The sequence below is a fragment of the Setaria viridis genome, chromosome 8 (genome assembly GCF_005286985.2).
Source record: "Setaria viridis chromosome 8, Setaria_viridis_v4.0, whole genome shotgun sequence".
NCBI classification, from domain to species: domain Eukaryota; kingdom Viridiplantae; phylum Streptophyta; class Magnoliopsida; order Poales; family Poaceae; genus Setaria; species Setaria viridis.
Window position 1 is genome coordinate 19235336 of NC_048270.2, and position 18878 is coordinate 19254213.

An 18878-nucleotide genomic window follows, 5' to 3' on the forward strand; every position below is an offset into this window, starting at 1 on the left:
TGAGTCGAAGCAGGTTGGGAGTTCAAAGATTGGATCATCCCGTTGATAAGGAAACCAAACGGTTGCATCTTCATTGAAGCCATTGTAAAAGCATCGGAAATACTCAGCCACTTTCGTAGCAGAGTATGCGCAACCTGGAAAGGCCGACGCCGCTTCGCCAAAAGACATGCATCGGCGACGAGCAGTAGGATCTTCTGCTGATTCAATGTTAGGGAACATCATGTGACCCACATTCTGCTTAGTGATCTGGTTCATATAAAGATTCAGCCATAAATTGATGAACCACCAGGGGCCACCTAGGTTTCCAATCGGCTCTCCCTTGGATAGCCTGATGCAGATTTGATGGAGCATGTGGTACGCCGCCCCTAGCAAGTGTTTCCCAAGGGGAACATGGGTCCCTCCGGATAGTGCTTCGGCTAAAGCCTGGGTGTTGGTTGATGGGCCGGCTGCTCTTCCACAAAAGAAGTGTTTTTCTAACCACATCATTAAGAAGGCCGTGTGCTCCCTATTCTCAACAGACCCATTTCTTTTATTGCATCTGATGAATCCTTTCCACCCGCCGATTCCTCTTGTGTCCAGCCGATGTGACGTTGCGGCTAAGAGGCGGAAAGGTGTGTCCGGGGAGGAAATGTCAAGGCCGGTCAACAGAACCACATCGGCCAGTGTTGGGGTCATAGGTCCATGCCCAAATAAGAAAGCATTGAGGGCATCAGACCAAAAGAAAGAAGCCGCTATTACCAACGGCTCATTTCTCTCCATCTGGGATAAAGACAGGTTGATACACTGGCCGATTTTGAGCTCGTCCCATGAGACCCTCTTCGACTCGGCTATCCGTTGGTACCACTCCCTTCAACCTGGGGTTTCATTCGGCCAAGACCTAAAGGTGCCCAACCAGTGATCCAGATCCATGGTGGATTGTTTGAAGGGAATTCTGTGGGTTTCTAGATTGATGAGCTCTATTGGATCTGGGTTCCCCATGGGTCTGAGGCAAATAAGGCCGGGATTTCCCGTAAGATGGATAGTAATGCGATGCCTAACCGCCTAAAACATGAAAGGGGGGTGTAAAAAGGTAAGAAACAGATCTAAAGTAAATGCATTGCCGATAGAAGGAAGATTCGGTAATAACCTCTGGGATGAAGTTCCGTGTGGTCGGCGTGGTCGCCGGAGCAGCCGCGGAGGAGGAGGCCGCGATGGGAATCGCCATTGGGATCTCCGATGAAGCTCCTTCTTCTGTCGATGGAGCAACTGCTATCGCCACTACCGCCGGAGGTGCTACTTCTGGAGCATCGCGTGCTGGAGAGCTACCAGAAGGAGCTGCCATTGGAAGGGAAGAGAAGAAGCAACAGGAGGATGGCGCTAGGAAGCTTCAGCGACAAGGGAAAGGTGCTAAGGAAAGAGGAGGGCGCGCGCGCTGAGGAAGAAAGACGTGAGCTTGAAGATGAAGTGCGGGGTGAACCGCTATTTAAAGGGCGCCTGAAGAGGGGTAAAAATGGAATTTTTACCGCGTCGGCGTTTCGAGTTTTTCGGGAGTAGTGGTTGTCGTGGGCGCCCGTTTCGAAAAGATTGCAATCATCAGCTGGAAGACCGCAAAACGGAAGGATATTTTCATTGCGGCTGTTTCGGAGGAGAAGTTGAGCAGAATTTCGAAGTAAAAGACCATGTTTTACTCCGAAACTGGGGGGCATGTGTTGACGCCAGATTTTGTCACTAGTAGAATCGGCGCCAAGAGGAGAGAAAATTGGAAAAATACAGTTGGGAATCGGCCGAATGGCGCTACAGTTCTAGATCAGTTGGTTGGTGCTACAGTCCAAGATCGGCCAATGCTACAGTGCGGGATCGGCCAGTGACTTCTGCCTCGTTTCCGGGTCGGACACGCCAGGTTCCCGATCGGTTACCTTTTGCCGATAAGGAATCGGCCGATTAAGGAGGTTGGGATAATTGGGCCGGTATGGGCTTGGAAAGGAATAGAAGGATAAGGGGGAGATCAGCCCATGAAGCGTATAGTAACCAACCTAGCACGAATCGTGCTTGTAAATGTTCGTTTTCTATTTGAATTAGGGATAGAATTCTAGTCAGTTAAGGAGTCATCTGTACGGGGCTATAAATAGCTACCTTTGTAAATCTGTAATCATCAACAAATCAATACAACCAACTACTTTTTCCTCGTACTTACTTTCAAGCAGGCGACTTCGCCAAATACTTTTTCTTTTCACGAGTTCGTGCAACTTGGCAAGGCTGCATCAACTTGATCTCCGGCCAATCTTGTAAGTTCCGTTTACCGAATACACTCTAGGCTTTAACTTCGGGCGTATCGCTGTTGTTTCGTTTAGATTTATTCACTAGTTATCGATATTTACTAGAATCATAGGTTTTACCTGTCTTTCTAGTTTTATCACCAGTTATCCAGCTAGGAATCGGCGGTTTCGGCTCTCTTTACATTCTGTTATTAAATTCATTTATTTTATATTGCCGATTAGATCTATTCCTAGTGTTGTTATCATAGCTTTGCGTCGATTACTCCAGTAGTTTTCCGTCCACAAGGCTACAGTGATCGGCTGTCTTATAGCCGATTTCTTTATTACGGCAAATCGGCCGATTGGCTGATAAGCTCTCTCGAGATCGGAAATCTAGCCGATCGTGATTTCTGGACCTGACACGTATTCTTCCTTGCCAATCAACAGGTCAGATTGGCTGGCACGCCACGCGAATCGCACCAGGGCAATCACCCCAACAGGAGTTAAGCAGATTCTCCCGGGCCGTGTGTCAGACGCTGGGATTCGGTTGACCGATTTCTAGCACCAACAGAGTCGTCCTTGTAAATATTCGTTTTCTGTTTAAATTTAGGGATAGAGTTCTAATCGGATAAGAAGTCGTTTGTAACAGGCTATAAATAGTCACCCTTGTAGATCTGTAATCATCAACTCAATACAACAAACTACTGTTTCCTCGTACTTACTTTCAAGCCGGCGACTTCGCTAATACTTTTCTCCTTTTTCACGAGTTCATACGGGTTGGCGGGGCTGCATCAACTTGACCTCCGGCCAATCTTGTAAGTTCCGCTTATTGAATAATTTCTAAGCTTTAACTTCGGGCGCATCGCTGTCATTTCGTTTAGATTTATTCACCAGTTATCGATATTCACTAGAATTCTAGGTTTTACCTGTTGTTCTAGTTTTATCACCAGTTATCCAGCTAGGAATTAGAGCCTTCGGCTTTCTTGTGGTTCGTTATTCAATCTATTACTTTACGCATAGCCGATTCAGATCTATTCTTAGTGTTGCTATTGTAGTGTTGTTTAGATTACCTTAGCAGTTTTCTTTATCGACGTTGCTGGAAAATCAGCCGCATTGTAGCCGATTTCCTTATTATAGCAAATCGGCCGATTCGCTGCTACATTTCTTCGAGATCGGAAACTTAGCCGATCGCAACCTCTGGGATCTGACACGTTTCTCTCCTTGCCAATCAACAGGTTAGATTGGCTGGCACGCCGCGCGAACCGCACCAGGGCGATGACCCGAACAGGAGTTAAGCAGATTCTCCCGGGTCGTGTGTCCGATGCTGGGAATTCGATCAGCTGATTTCTAGCACCAACACACTTTTTGCACGCCCAGTGGGACCAATACAACCGCCATTATGTCGAAAGCTGCCGAAGTTTCGGAAGACAACGTCATCGAAGTGACGGAAGCGGATCTCAGGGACGACCAGAGAGAAGAATCGGAGAAGCAAATGGCATACTACCGGAAGACATGTCTGCAATCCTTCAGTCGTACCAGGAGTGGAGAAACTATCAGGAAGACTCCGTTTCCAACTCCCCGCCAGATCACAATCACCGAGGACTCGGACAAGATGTCCGAAATGGTTCAACAATCTATCTATCAAGCTTTCATCGATCAATCCTCGGTGATTTCTAATACGCTATACAATGCCGTCATCAGCTCCTTAGCTAGCGGCGTATCCCAAGGGTACCAGGGGTCGGCATATGCTCCACCAATTACGGCCCCGACCAGGAGTTATTCAAGTGTACCTTATTCAGCTTCTCAGCTGATCCAAATTCCGATTGGAGGTCCTAGCGCTTCCTCATCATCAGTCCCTCTGGGGTCTAATGGCGTGCAATATCTCCAGCCGCGTCCCGTTCAATTGTCCTCCGCGCAATTTCCTCCTTTGAATTCAGCGCCTTGGGGGGCACCATCAGTGATGGCCGTCTAGGATCAACCGGCCAGCCATGGAAGTCCTCACCTCCAGGCATCTTTTCAAGCGGCCGTTAGGCCGACCATGCCACAGTACCAGCCAGTTATGTCGGAGATGAGCAGGGGGGCAGAAACAACGGAAGTACTTCGGGGCGTTGCGCCACTCGTGCTATATGACGAAGCAGCCAATTCATTCAAACGGCCGACCCCGATTACGCAGCCAGCTATGACACATCAGGCGCCGAACGCTTTCATTCATCACCCAGTCATCCCGCCGCCAATGTACCAGCACGTGCCGGTGCCCCAGCCGATAGTCCACCAGCAACAGCCCGACTGGACGGCACGCATAGCAGAGGTGATTCAAGAGCAATTCGGTTTAAAACTGAAGGTGCAGACCTACACATACAAGACGCCATACCTGCCTACATATGACTCGCTGCCGTTTCCCCATCAGTATAAAGTTCCCGATTTCACTAAGTTTTCGGGGCTGGACGACACCTCGACTGTGGAACACGTGAACAGATTCATCATCCAATGCGGGGAAGCAGTGGTTCAGGACGCTCTACGGGTGCACCTTTTCTCACCGTCCCTATCTGGGTCAGCCTTTCAGTGGTTCACTACGTTGCCGCCCAACTCGATAATTATGTGGGCTGATCTGGAAAGGCAGTTTCACAAATACTTCTACGTCGGGATACATGAGATGAAGCTGTCCGATTTAACCAGCCTCAGACAGAGAAGCGACGAGCCAATATCCTCATACGTGCAGAGGTTCAGGGAGGTCAGGAACAAGTGCTACTCCCTGACCCTGACCGATGCACAATTGGCCGATATAGCCTTCCAGGGTCTCCTACCTCATATCAAAGAAAAATACGCTTCGCAGGAGTTTGAGAACTTAAGCCAAATCGTCCACCAACTGTCTGGTCAAGAAATACGCCCCTTTGGCCCACGGAGGAACTTCCAGAAGAAGGTGGCATACTTGGAAGAGGTTGAAACCGAAGAAGACACAAAGATCGGCCTTGTGGAATGGATTAAAGGGAAAAAGCCGATATCATGTCCGTTTGGAAAAAAGGAGCCGGAAACGTTCGGATTTGACACATCAAAGGCCGATAAAATCTTCGACCTTCTCCTCAAGGAAGGACAGATCAAGCTCTCGCCATACCATACTATTCCGTCTGCCGAACAGCTGAAGAAGATGAAATATTGCAAGTGGCATAAGGCCACCTCCCATGATACAAATGAATGCAAAATCTTCCGGCAGCAAATACAGTCGGCCATCGAGCAAGGCAGACTCAAATTTGAAGTACCAACAAAGCCAGCCAAACCGATGAAGATCGACCAGCACCCCTTCCCCACCAATATGGTTGATACAGGAAGGAATTCGCTCCAAACCAAGGTACTAACGTCCGAATCGGCTAAACAAAGCGGCACCGTGGATCCCAGGAATCAAGCAACACCCGAGGACGTCAAGGGGAAACGGCGGATGGAGGATGATGATGACGGAGTGGGAGAACCACGCAGGCCCATTACTTCCCAATTTCTGCTCAATAAATATCAACGGGATTATGAAAGCTCAAGATCCCGGGAAGAGGCAATGCGGCGACATGAAGATCACTGGCGATGCTCATTCTTTATCCACTATTGGGAAAGCAACCTCAGGTTGCCATCGGCCGATAATTGCCCTGAGTGCAACGGCCCGTATCGTAACAAGCGGTCGTTCAGAAGGTCTCGCTCCAGAGATGAAAGACCAGAGCCGATCAGCAGGAACTGGCGCGACCAAGAGGGCCGGCGCCCTCCAGTACGTGATCGGCTGGGGGGCAGAAGTGACCAATATGACCGATCGGAAGGCAGGCGCGAGCGGAACGATAGGCCGGGGGGTAGATTTGATCGACATGACCGGCCAGAAGACAAAGTTAGCGTCCACGATCGACTTGAAGAGGTGGCCGATGCTCGGGTATCAGATGAGAATCCTTTAGGACGCAAACAAGAATGGGAACGCGCCAGGCCACAGACCAAACCAGTGAACCCCAGGTGGTGCCCTGATGGATTGACCAAGTCTCAAAAAAGAAGAATCCAACGCCTCCGCCAGTGGGAACAGCAGGAAGAAGAACAACGGCATACGACGGATGAGAAAAATGGCAGGTCTCAGGCCTGGCGCCCCAAAAGAGGCGACAGGGGAGGCGACGAATCGGCAGCCGACATCGGCATGGTTTTCATACTACCGATGGAGTTCATGACTCCTGCCGACCGACAGAACATGTCGGCAATAGAAGAGCAGATGGCACAATTGGCTTTGGAACCAATGACAGCCACGTTCAAGAAGCCCGAAGATGACAAACGACAACATCTGAAGGCGTTGTTCCTTAAAGGGCATGTCAACGGTCGACCCATCACCAGATTACTGGTAGACGGAGGAGCTGCGGTCAACATCATGTCGTACGCCATGTTCCGGAAGCTAGGGAAGAGCGATGACGACCTGACCAAGACAGATATGATGCTCAAGGACTTCGAAGGCAACGTGTCCCCCGCTCGCGGCGCACTATGCGTCGACCTCACCATCGGCAGTAAGACCCTTCCTACTACTTTCTTTATTATTAATGGCAAAGGGTCCTACAACATGCTACTCGACCGAGACTGGATACATGCAAATTGCTGCATCCCGTCTACGATGCACCAATGCCTCGTGCAATGGGTCGGCGACAATATCGAGGTGGTCACCGCCGATTCCGCATACAGCGTCGGGGCAGCCGACACGCAGCAGTGGAGCTGCAAGAACATCAAGTGCATATCCGGGAGAATATGGGACACTGATTTCTTGAAGGTGTCCGATTTTGGCCTGCAGCCGATCCGAGCAGTCGGCTCCGAAGACTCGGACTAAATGGATCAGTTCGCCCGAGAAGATGGGAAGCTGGGACATGGGTTCACGTCGGCCGATTCATTAGAAATGATAGACTTAGGCGATGGCACCAAACCAAGGCCGACATATATTAGTGCAAATTTGGATCCGGAATACAAATGTAAATTGACAAACTTATTGAGAGAATTTAAGGATTGCTTTGCTTGGGAATACCATGAGATGCTCGGATTAGACCGATCTATTATCGAACATCGGTTACCCATAAAGCCGGGGTATCAGCCGTATCAACAGCCTGCACGGCAGTGTAATCCTAAAATCCTACCAGATATAAAGGACGAAATAACACGGCTAATCGAAGCAAAATTTATTCGGCAATGCCGTTATGCCGAATGGATCTCCAACATTGTACCAGTATACAAGAAGAACGGAAAGCTACGCGTATGTGTCGATTTCAGGAACCTCAACCAGGCCACACCAATGGACGGATGCCCCATGCCGACGGCCGATGTGCTGATAGACGCCGCCGCGGGGCACAAGGTTATTAGTTTCATGGATGGAAACGCTGGATACAATCAGATACTAATGGCCGAAGAGGACATATCCAAAACGGCCTTCAGATGTCCAGGTCACCTTGGTTTATTCGAGTGGGTGGTAATGACTTTCGGTTTGAAGAACGCCGGCGCTACATATCAGCGAGCCATGAATTACATATTTCACAAACTTATCGGCATACTGGTGGAAATTTACATCGACGACGTCGTAGTCAAATCGAAAGGACACCAGGAGCATCTGGCCGATTTACGACAGGTACTGGAGTGCACGAAGAAACATGGGCTGAAGATGAACCCGAACAAGTGTGCCTTCGGTGTATCCGCCGAACAATTCTTAGAATTCATGGTTCATGAGCGAGGAATAGAAATCAACCGGAAGACCATAGCGGCTATCAATAAGGTCGTGGCCCCGCAGAATAAAACTGAGTTGCAATCTCTAATCGGCAAGGTGAATTTCATCAGAAGATTCATATCTAATCTGTCTGGGCGTATCCAAGCCTTCACACCATTATTAAAATTGAAGCCCGACCAGGAGTTCATATGGGGAGAAGAGCAACGCAAGGCATTAGAAGATATCAAGCAGTACTTGGTCTCACCACCAGTATTGGTCCCACCTCAAAATAATAAGCCGTTTAAACTATATTTATCAGCCGATGAACGAGCCATTGGGTCGGCTCTGGTCTAGGAGTTCGAGGGAAAGGAACGGGTAATTTATTATGTCAGTAGAAGACTTCTGGACACCGAAACAAGAGTGTGTGGTCGTATGCAAAGACGACGTGGTAAAATACATGCTATCATTGCCGATTTTGAAGGGACGAATCGGAAAGTGGATCTTAGCTTTATCAGAATTCAACCTTCGATATGAATCGGCAAAGGCCGTCAAGGGTCAGGTCATGGCCGATTTCGTTGCCCAACACTGCGGACCAGAGGCTTCCTTCGTGGAACCAGTACCTTGGACCTTGTACTTTGACGGATCGTCATGTGGGGTCGGATCAGGAATCGGCATCATCCTCATATCGCCTCGGGGGGCAAGCTATGATTTCTCTCTGTTGATAGAAGCATCCGCCACTAACAACCAAGCAGAATACCGAGCTGTGTTGAAGGGGTTACAGTTATTAAGGGAAGTCAAGGCTGATGCTGTCGAAGTTTTTGGGGATTCCATGCTTATCGTGGAGCAATTAACAGGGAGGTCCGAATGCAAGGACGATATGTTAAGGATTTATTACTAGGATTGCCTGCAGCTTCTGAAAGAATTCAAAACTGCGGTTATTGAGCACATCCCAAGGAATCACAACGAGGATGCCAACAAGCTCGCCCATCATGCATCTGGGTATCAGCCGATTCAAGGTGCTATGGCTCTAGAGCTCGCGACCGATGACTGGCGAAAAGAGATCGCCGATTACCTGAAAGATCCATCTAAGAAAGTGGATCGGCGGGTACGGTTTCATGCTACCAAATATGTGTTACTAGAAGACGACTTGTTCTACCGAACAATTGATGGCGTCCTACTCAAGTGTTTAGGAACGGAGGAGGCGAAGACTCTGATGGGAGAAATCCACGAAGGAGTGTGTGGAGCCCACCAGCCGGCACATAAGATGAAATGGATGATTAGGAATAATGGGTACTACTGGCCGAATATCCTCGAAGATTGCTTCAAATATTATAAAGGATGCTAGGATTGTCAAAAATACGGGAATGTCCAACGTGCGCCCGCATCGACCATGAATCCCATTATCAAACCATGGCCGTTCAGAGGTTGGGGAATAGACCTCATCGGCCAAATCTATCCTCCGTCAAGCAAAGGGCACAAGTTCATTCTGGTAGCCACAGATTATTTCACCAAATGGGTGGAGGCGATTCCGCTAAAGGCCGTAACATCGGCCGCTATGGTTGACTTTGTAAGGGACCATATCGTCTACCGTTTCGGCATTCCCCAGACTATCACGACCGATCAAGGAACAATGTTTACATCAGGAGAATTCGAAGAGTTCACGGCCGATATGGGAATCAAATTGTTAAACTCCTCTCCGTACTATGCCCAAGCTAATGGCCAGGCCGAATCTTCCAACAAGGGGATAATTAAGTTAATCAAGAGGAAGATAGAAGAACAGCCGAAAAAATGGCATTTATGTCTGACCGAAGCCCTATGGGCATACAGGATGGCTTGCCACGGGGCCACCAAGATGTCCCCTTATTAGTTGGTGTACGGTCACGAGGCGGTACTACCATGGGAATTGAGGACAGGGTTGAGACGCACTTCACTCCAGGATCAGTTGGCGGCCGATGACTACTCCTCACTCATGAAAAGGGAACTTGATGACTTAGCTGACCAACGATTTAGAGCTTTGATAAGTATTGAAGAAAACAAGAAGAAAGTGGCCAGATGGTATGATAAGAAGGTCAAAGTCAAGCAGTTCTCTCCGAGAGACCTGGTATGGAAGTTAGTACTGCCGATCGGGTCAAAAGATCCTAAATTCGGTAAGTGGTCCCCTACGTGGGAAGGGCCATATAAAATCGGCACATGTGCTCCAGGAAACGCTTATATTTTGGAAACGATCGAAGGAGAAGAGTTTACTAGGGCTTTGAACGGAAGGTACTTGAAAAGGTACTACCCTAGTATATGGGTCGGGGCATAAGGATTAACCATGATGAACAAACACACAGCCGATACAAAAGAATCGCCTAAAGAAAAAAACATAATCGTCAAATCGGCCGATATATTATTCGGTACGGACGATGGGTTACACGGCCGACGTGGTACAAGTCGCCCTTAGAACAAAAAATAATCAACCACGCCTCTTCTTAAGTTCTCTCTCAAACCGACCTAGTTCTATCAGAAGACGGATGTGCCATTCTTCTATATCTTTCATCGCGGCTTCCGCTTCAGCTTGACGGGGAAGAGGGTGACTCCGGTCCATTGCCGGACGTGATGTTCCTGCCACTGCATCTTCAAGAGTGATTTGACGAGGAAGCGTGTGACTCCTGACGGCCTGAGGTCGCCTATGGTCGTTGCCATCAAGGAAGTCCCAGATCCGTTGGACATCGGCAGGAACGTGCTCCTTGAGTTCTTCACGGTGAGCGCTGATTAGATCCTTGTCTTCTTGTGACAATGGTTCGTCGGAGTACACGAGCCCGATGGCTCGTTCGAGTTCAGGACTGAGGCGCCGCGGCTGGGAAAAGCAACAATGTATAGCCGCCAAAGATGTGATTCTTTTCAGAAGAATTAAACTGAGAAAGGGGTGATGGCAAATCTCTTACCTGATTAACAGAGGAAAAGGAAGAGGATGAAAAAGACATGGCTGCGAAGCACGCTGACGGAAACAAGTCAGGGAAGAGAAAGTCGAGTCAGATGGGTGCGCTCGAGAATGGGACCAAGGCCGGTATTTATAAGCAAAGAAGGCGTGGACGTTTGGTAAGATGCATCCCATCAGGAGTAAAAAAGGGAAATAAATAAGGGGGCGCCATGAAGGACGGTCAAAAAAGGCATTAATGTTCGTACAAGGCTACCAGTGCTTTTACAGGTCGCCCAGAAGAGCGTTGATAGCCGCAATCGCTCGACGCCGGATCTGATCGGCCGAGTCCAGGACCCGTTGGTCATCCTCCGCCGATCCCGGGACTTCTGACATGTGGCGGTGGAGTTTAAGAGCTTCGTGAGCCAGATGCTGCCTCTCCCGCTTCAGATCGGTGATGACGGAAGGATGTTCCTGAAGCCTCTTCTCTTCGGCGGTTATTTCTTTGGTCACCTGCTCCATCTCCTTGGCAACTTCTGCTCTTCGGCGTTTGAGGTGATCCATCGTGCAGACGATTCCAGGGCGAGAATCTTCCAGAAAGTGGATCCGTTGATGCACCTCTTGAGCTTGACGCTTGTACAGATCTTCTTCTTCATGAGTCTTGGTCAGCTTGGCGTGATCGGCCATGTGACGCAGGGCCCTAAAGACCGGAATCCTCATTGACTCGATATACGCGGCCAGCGCCAAGGCTTCTTCCGCCTCTTCTGGTACTCGCCCACTGACGTCACCAAAAAGCTGCCGAACCGGTGAGGCATCTTCTACCAATCGGCCGATGTCCTCTTGAAGAAGGGATCGTATGCCTGCAAGCTTGGCACGGACGTCATCAAGAACGGAGCTCAAAGTGACCTGACGGGAGGCGACTTCCTCGTCATCGGAGAGGGTGACCGCGAACGAGAAAAGGCTGTTGTTGGGGGTGTCCTGTTCCTAGAAAATAGTAAATTAAAAAGAAAACAAGTCAGCCGATGGTGATAGCAAATCGGCCAATTAAGGGTGGGAAATCTCTTACCTCCTTAAAACGGATTTCTTCAAGCTGCGTTTGAGAGACCGTTACCCTCGACTCAGGAGCTGGTACCTTTGGCTCGTCAGAAGAAGAAGACTCCACAATAATTGGCGCTCTGCTCGGGCCAGCTTCTCGAAGGATGACCAATGGTTGATTAGGCGGGACGCTTAGCGTGCCGGTGACCTTTGTCAAAATTTAATAAGAGCATCATCCAAATACTAGGAGAACGGATTGAAGGGCAGTATACCTCGGCAGATGGAAGCGCTGGCGTTTCATCGACCGCTTGGGCTACTGCCAATTGCTGGGGGTCCACAAGGGTAATCTGTGTAGTCTAATATAAAAGAAGTCAGTATAAAGATAGGGATTGGGAAGATCGGACAACAAGTTTACCTACATAGCTTCCACCAGTAATGATGCAGCGGCTGCTCCGACTTCCGTGGCAACTTAAATGTCTACTTCTTTAGCAGTCAGAAGGGGCGGCGCAGCCAAAGTTTCTGCCGATGTAATCATAGGAGGATCGGCCGATTCTATACGAGCGCGTACTCGGCGACTGGTCGTCTTGACAACCTTCTGCGCCTGTTTTGCTCGACCGGCAATAACGTCCACGGAAGGGGCATGACAGCCGATAAGGGGGAAGGTGGTATATGGATAACGGTCCTCTATCGGCCGGCCACTCCGGCTGCGTTTTGGGGGAACGCGATTTTCAGACTGAGTCAATAGCAAGAGTTAGTATATATGTTTAACAACATTAAGAGGAAATAAAAATCGGCTAGGGAAGAGAAGAGTACCTCGGCATTCGGATCGATGTTGGCTGGATCCAGGAGGTGCAGTATGTCGATGCAGAAATGCAAAACAGGTACTGTTTCCATTCGGCCCACCATAGCTTGAATGGTTGAACAGCGAAAGGGGCTACTACCCATTCATTCATGTCTATGGTACTGGAGTCTGGGATCCGATCTTGCAGCCAATTATAGTCAAGACCTTTGGTGAGTTCATCTCTAAACTTTGCTCGGCCGGTGAAGTATGCCTGAATCGGCAATTGACCCATGCTAAATTGCCGTGCTGCAACGGAGGGGTTGTAGAACTCATAAGTAGGAGCATCCTTCCCCGAGAAGAAGTTGGCCGGTAAGATTCCCGGTTTAATTAATTCGTCTGTGAGGTCTTCATCGAATCGGCTAGTAGTCGAGTCAAAGCAAGAAGGGAGCTCAAAGATTGGGTCATCCCTCTGATAAGGGAACCAGCTGGTTGCGTCTTCACTAAAGCTATTATAAAAACACCTGAAGTATTCGGCCACCTTGGTAGCAGAATACGAGCAACCAGAAAAGGCCGATGCCGCTTCGCCGAAAGATGTACATCGGCGTTGGACAGTGGGGTTCTCTGCCGATTCAATGTTGGGGAATGTCATGTGCTCCACTCGCTGCTAAGAATCTTGCTCATGTACAGGTTAAGCCATAAGTTGATAAACCACCAGGGCCCACCAGGATTTCCAATTGGTTCCCCTTTGGATAATTTAACGCCGATTTGGTGAAGCATGTGATAGGCTACCCCCAGTAGGTGCTTTCCAAGGGGAACAGAGGCCCCTGTCGATAACACCTCGGCCAGAGCTTGAGTGTTGGTGGACGGACCAGCTACTCTCCCAAAGAAGAAATGTTTCTCTAGCCACATCATCAGGAAGGCCGTGTGCTCTCTGTTCTCGACTGATCCGGCCCTTTTGTTGCATCTGATGAACCCCTTCCATCCGCCAATTCCCCTTGTGTCCAGCCGATGAGATGTCGTGGCCAAAAGGTGAAAAGGGGTGTCCGGGGAGGAAATATCCAGGCCGGTCAGCAAGACTACATCGGCCAAGGTGGGGGTCATGGGTCCATGTCCAAAAAGGAATGCATTGAGAGCATCGGACCAGAAGTAAGAGGCTGCCATCACTAATGGCTTGTTTCTTTCCATTTGGGACAAAGATAGATCGATGTATTGGCCGATTTTGCGCTCATCCCATTGGACCCTCTTAGAGGCGGCTATCCGCTGGTACCATTCCCTCCAGCCGGGGGTTTCATTCGGCCATTACCTGAAGGTACCCGACCAATGATCTAGGTCCATAGTTGATTGCTTAAAAGGGATCCTATAGGTTTCCAAATTGATTAGGTCGGTTGGATCTGGGTTTCCCATGGGACCAAGGCAGATAAGGCCGGGAGTTTCTGTGAGGCGAATGGTAATGTGATGCCTAACCGCCTAAAAAAGGAAAAAGGGGGTGCAGGAGTAAGAATAGATCTAAAGTAAATGCGTTACTGTTAAGGAAAGTTTTGGTAATGACCTCCGGGATGAAGCTCATCGTAATCGGCGGGATCGCCGGTGGAGCTGCAGATGATGAAGCCGCCAGTGGGATTTCGGTTGAAGCCCCAACTTCCACTAACGGAGTTCCTTCTCCCGTCGATAGAGCCGCCGCCGCTGCTGCTGGAACTTCCGCCGGAGGCACCATCTCCGGAGCTTTGGGCGTTGGTGAAGTGCCTGAAGGTGCCGCCATTGGAGAAGTAGGGAGGAATGTGGATGGAAGGAGACACCGGAGAAAACTGGAGGACTAAGGAAGGCGCCGGAGGAAGAAGAAGACCCGTGCGCTAAAGAAGGAAGACGTGAGCTCGTACGGGAAGTACGGGTAGTGCTGATATTTAAAGGTGGTCTGAGAAGGGGTAAAAGTGGAATTTTTACCGCGCCGGCGTTTCGATTTTTTCGGGAGGAGTGGTTGTTGTAGGCGCCCGTTTCGAAAAAATTGCAATCATCAGGCTGAAGACCGCGAAACGGAAGGATATTTTCAATGCGTTCGTTTCGGAAGGGAAGTTGAAAAGAATTTCAAAGTAAAGACTATGTTTTACTCCGAAACTGGGGGGCATGTGTTGACGCCAGATTTTGACACGTGTGTAATCGGCATCAGGGAAGGAAGAAATCAGAAGGAGCGGCGAGACACAGGGGTGGCGGTTGGGAATCGGCCGATTGGTGCTACAGTCATGGATCGGCCGATTGAGCTTTGGAGTTCCGCCTCGCCCGACCCCTGAGGCCTGGGATCGGATGCGCTCAACCCTCCGAGGGAGGATTTTCGCCTCGCCCGACCCCTGAGGCCTGGGATCGGATGCGGCCGACCCTCCGAGGAAGGATCTCCGCCTCGCCCGACCTTAGGTCCCAGGGTCAGAATAGTCAGAGCCCCCGACATGTTGGTCCTAATCGGCTGTCCCTTGCCGATGAGGTGAATAGAAATCGGTCGATTAGGAGGCCGGAATAATTGGGCCGGTTTGGGCCTAAAGAGGATTATGAAGATGAAGAGGGAATCAGCCCATGAAGAGCGCGATAATCGACCTAGTACGAGTCGTACTTGTAAATATTCATTTTCTGTTTAAATTTAGTGATAGAGTTCTAATCGGATAAGAAGTCGTTTATAACAGGCTATAAATAGTCACCCTTGTAGATCTGTAATCATCAACTCAATACAACAAACTACTGTTTCCTCGTACTTACTTTCAAGCCGGCGACTTTGCCAATACTTTTCTCCTTTTTCACGAGTTCATACGGGTTGGCGGGGCTGCATCAACTTGACCTCCGGCCGATCTTGTAAGTTCCGCTTATTGAATAATTTCTAAGCTTTAACTTCAGGCGCATTGCTGTCGTTTCATTTAGATTTATTCACCAGTTATCGATATTCACTAGAATTCTAGGTTTTACCTGTTGTTCTAGTTTTATCACCAGTTATCCAGCTAGGAATTAGAGCCTTCGACTTTCTTGTGCTTCGTTATTCAATCTATTATTTTACGCATAGCCGATTCAGATCTATTCTTAGTGTTGCTACTGTAGCGTTGTTTAGATTACCTTAGCGGTTTTCTTTATCGACGTTGCTGGAAAATCGGCCGCATTGTAGCCGATTTCCTTATTACAGCAAATCGGCCGATTCGCTGATACGTTTCTTCGAGATCGGAAACTTAGCCGATCGCAACCTCTGGGATCTGACACGTTTCTCTCCTTGCCAATCAACAGGTCAGATTGGCTGGCACGCCGCGCGAACCGCACCAGGGCGATCACCCGAACAGGAGTTAAGCAGATTCTCCCGGGTCGTGTGTCCGACGCTGGGAATTCGATCAGCCAATTTCTAGCGCCAACAGCAGCTCAATGAGGCGGTTTCAACGTGTGATTTAGGATGATGAGAGGCGGATGGAAGAGACAGATCAAGGCGGCAGCCATCACGGCCATGTTGTGGCATCACGCGTGGAGGTGAGAGCGAGCCAGATTTGCGAGAGAGGGTGAGGGCTTCTGACGGAGAGGAATGGGGCAAGGCCAGGCGTGGCACTGCGGTGCATGCGGGACTGGGTGGAAAGGTGGTCGGGGGAGGTGGATTCAGTAGCACTAGGGTCGCTGGTGAGGGGGGATGGATGGCTGCAGTGTGGGGAAGAAAGGGGGAGAGAGGTAGACGATGTGGTGGGCGTTTCATGAGCCCATAGCTCAAATTATTTCAGCTGTTGATGCTCAAGTTTCTTAAGTTTGCAACTTGGTTCGTTTTCTTTTAATGCGAAGAGAAGCAACATGAAGGAAGGAGTTTTATCTACTACTACTACCACTTTGCTAACCAAGCTAATATTTAAAGGAGGTAATCTTCTCAAGAAAATAGAAGAGAAGAAGAAACTAAAAGAATAGATTTGCATTGGTTGCATGCAAGTTGAGATCACGTAGGGGGCACACATAACTCAGATCAGTCCATATGCAAGTCCGAGTGCTAATATGGATTGAGCTAGGTAATTAGCAAAGGAGCCGCAACATTTTATTGTTTCCTATATAAGCAACGTTGTGTTCCTTTGAGTCTGGTTTGGTCACATAGGGTCATTAGAAGTTGTTTCTGGTCAAGTTGAGTCCAAGTCGGACTAGTGCCTGCGTTCACATATCAGGGACCCAGGTCCCTTGTATGAAGGGACTTGGGTTTATTCGTGTGTTTTGTTCCAATCGAGGGTTTAGGGCGACGTCCTCCTATCTATCCTTCTAATCCTTTCTGGTGCGTTGAGTGCGTGATCGAGCCTTTGAGGTTTGAGCGTGCATTGGATTCCTGTGAGGATGCCATTCTTCTACTCAAGGTTCGTCGTGGACATGGGTGGAAGATTAATCTAGGGTTTAGTTTATATCCTATAAACTATCTTGCTGCTACTATTTATTGAGAATAGATTGGAATTGTTATTCCTATCATGCTACACTACTATACGGTTGTGGTTCTTTGCTGGAGAATTGTTAGCGGAGACTGCTTTGAGTTCTTGACCTGAGGAATATATGTGCTTCTATCTGAACCACTCCTAATTTCATTGCAAGTTTCCTATTCGTGGTCTTGCAGAGAAGTTTCTTGTTCATAGGGCTGCTATTATCTTGGAAATAGATTACTTGAGAAATATTTGCCAATCCAGTTACCCAGGATTAATACTATTTAGAGGATATATAATTGTTAAGTGTGTTTCTGGTGCAGCTATACGTCCAGGCTATTATTCTGGTGGGCAGATTATATTTAAATAAAATTCAGTGAAGAATAATTTTTGTTGCTGCCTGTGCCGTGATATCTCGGGCATCATAAGCGTGTCCTTATCAGGCTGGGCTGGGCCGGCTAGCTTGGTCATGGTGCGGGCCTTGCGGCCTATTTAGGCCGTGTGGAGAGGGAGGATGGAGGCAGAGGTGGACTGGGTCGGATGGCCGATTGGCTTAGAAATGAGGTTGCCGGTCTGGTTAGGTGATAGGTGGGTTTAGTATTTGTTCGAGTTGATTTTTAGTTTAGTTTGAATTCAAATTTGTTGATTGTTCAAGAGCTTTGGTTCAATTCTAACATCTAGTGCACTGAATGCATAATCATGTGAAGTTCATGCATAGTTGTAAATGAATTGAGGTAGTTCAGATTATTTAGGAGAAAAAAGATTAATTTTATGTTTGTTTTAGAAAAATTTTAAAAGATCCTCATTTTTAAATGCTTTAAAAATTAGGGATATTACATAAGGGGAGAGGATGTGTTGATTTGCATATTGGTACTGAAAAAAGGATTTCATTCATAGAGTAGTCCTTGAACAGAATATATGTCGCCAACTTTAGCTACAATGCAGGGGATTAGCTCAAAAATTTTCTCAAAACCTTCTCTCCACCTTGTTTTAGGTATCCCAATATACATATTGATGAGGACATCACTGTGATGGATACACATGAGCTTTGGCCTTCTCTAAGGTACAAGTCCTCACCAACTTGGTCGTCGTGTTCGGTTCGGATTCAGCCGACCACCTTGGGCGGAAAACGGCGATATCTACTTCATACGACATTGAAACAAAGTGTTCTTTGATGCGTTGGAAAGAAGATAACGAAGGCTTCCACTTAGTTCTGGTCCTATCTCAAGAAACATTGTGGATCATTATGTGTGACCACAACAAGGTGCTGCATCACCAGTTTTGGTCCACGTTGGCCTTGTATCATGTCGGGCCTTAAGCCCATGTTGTGCCCCCCCTCCCCCCGCCCGATTGCCCCCAACCCTAGCTCGACCCTTCTCATATAAACTCAGTAGCCGTCACCGTAGAAACTCAGGTTTTGTTTAGTTCTAGTTTTCCATCAAGAAACTGAGATTGATTCATTGTAACTGTGGGGACTAGTCCTTTTAGTGTAATCTAGAGCCTCTATTCTTGTTCTCCTCAACTATGTCGATTAGTTATTTCGAATCGAGAGCTTTGAACCTCTTACTCAGATCTATTTGATATACATTTGCAATTTCAGACTACGTGTCTATACTTTCTTGCTGGTGTTCTTCGATTTGCTTGCAGGAAAAGCCTTCTTGGTGAAGTCAATCAAGTTGTGCTTTGTTGATAACCAACGGAGCAGCGGTGTAGTAGTTGCAAGGGTTCAAATCGTGTCTGCTTAGAAGCCTGGATCATCAACGTCGAGTTCTCCGCCAATCAAATTATCTATACCTATCGGAAGATCGAGCCAATACTACATGACATATGCTACTGGTGTTGC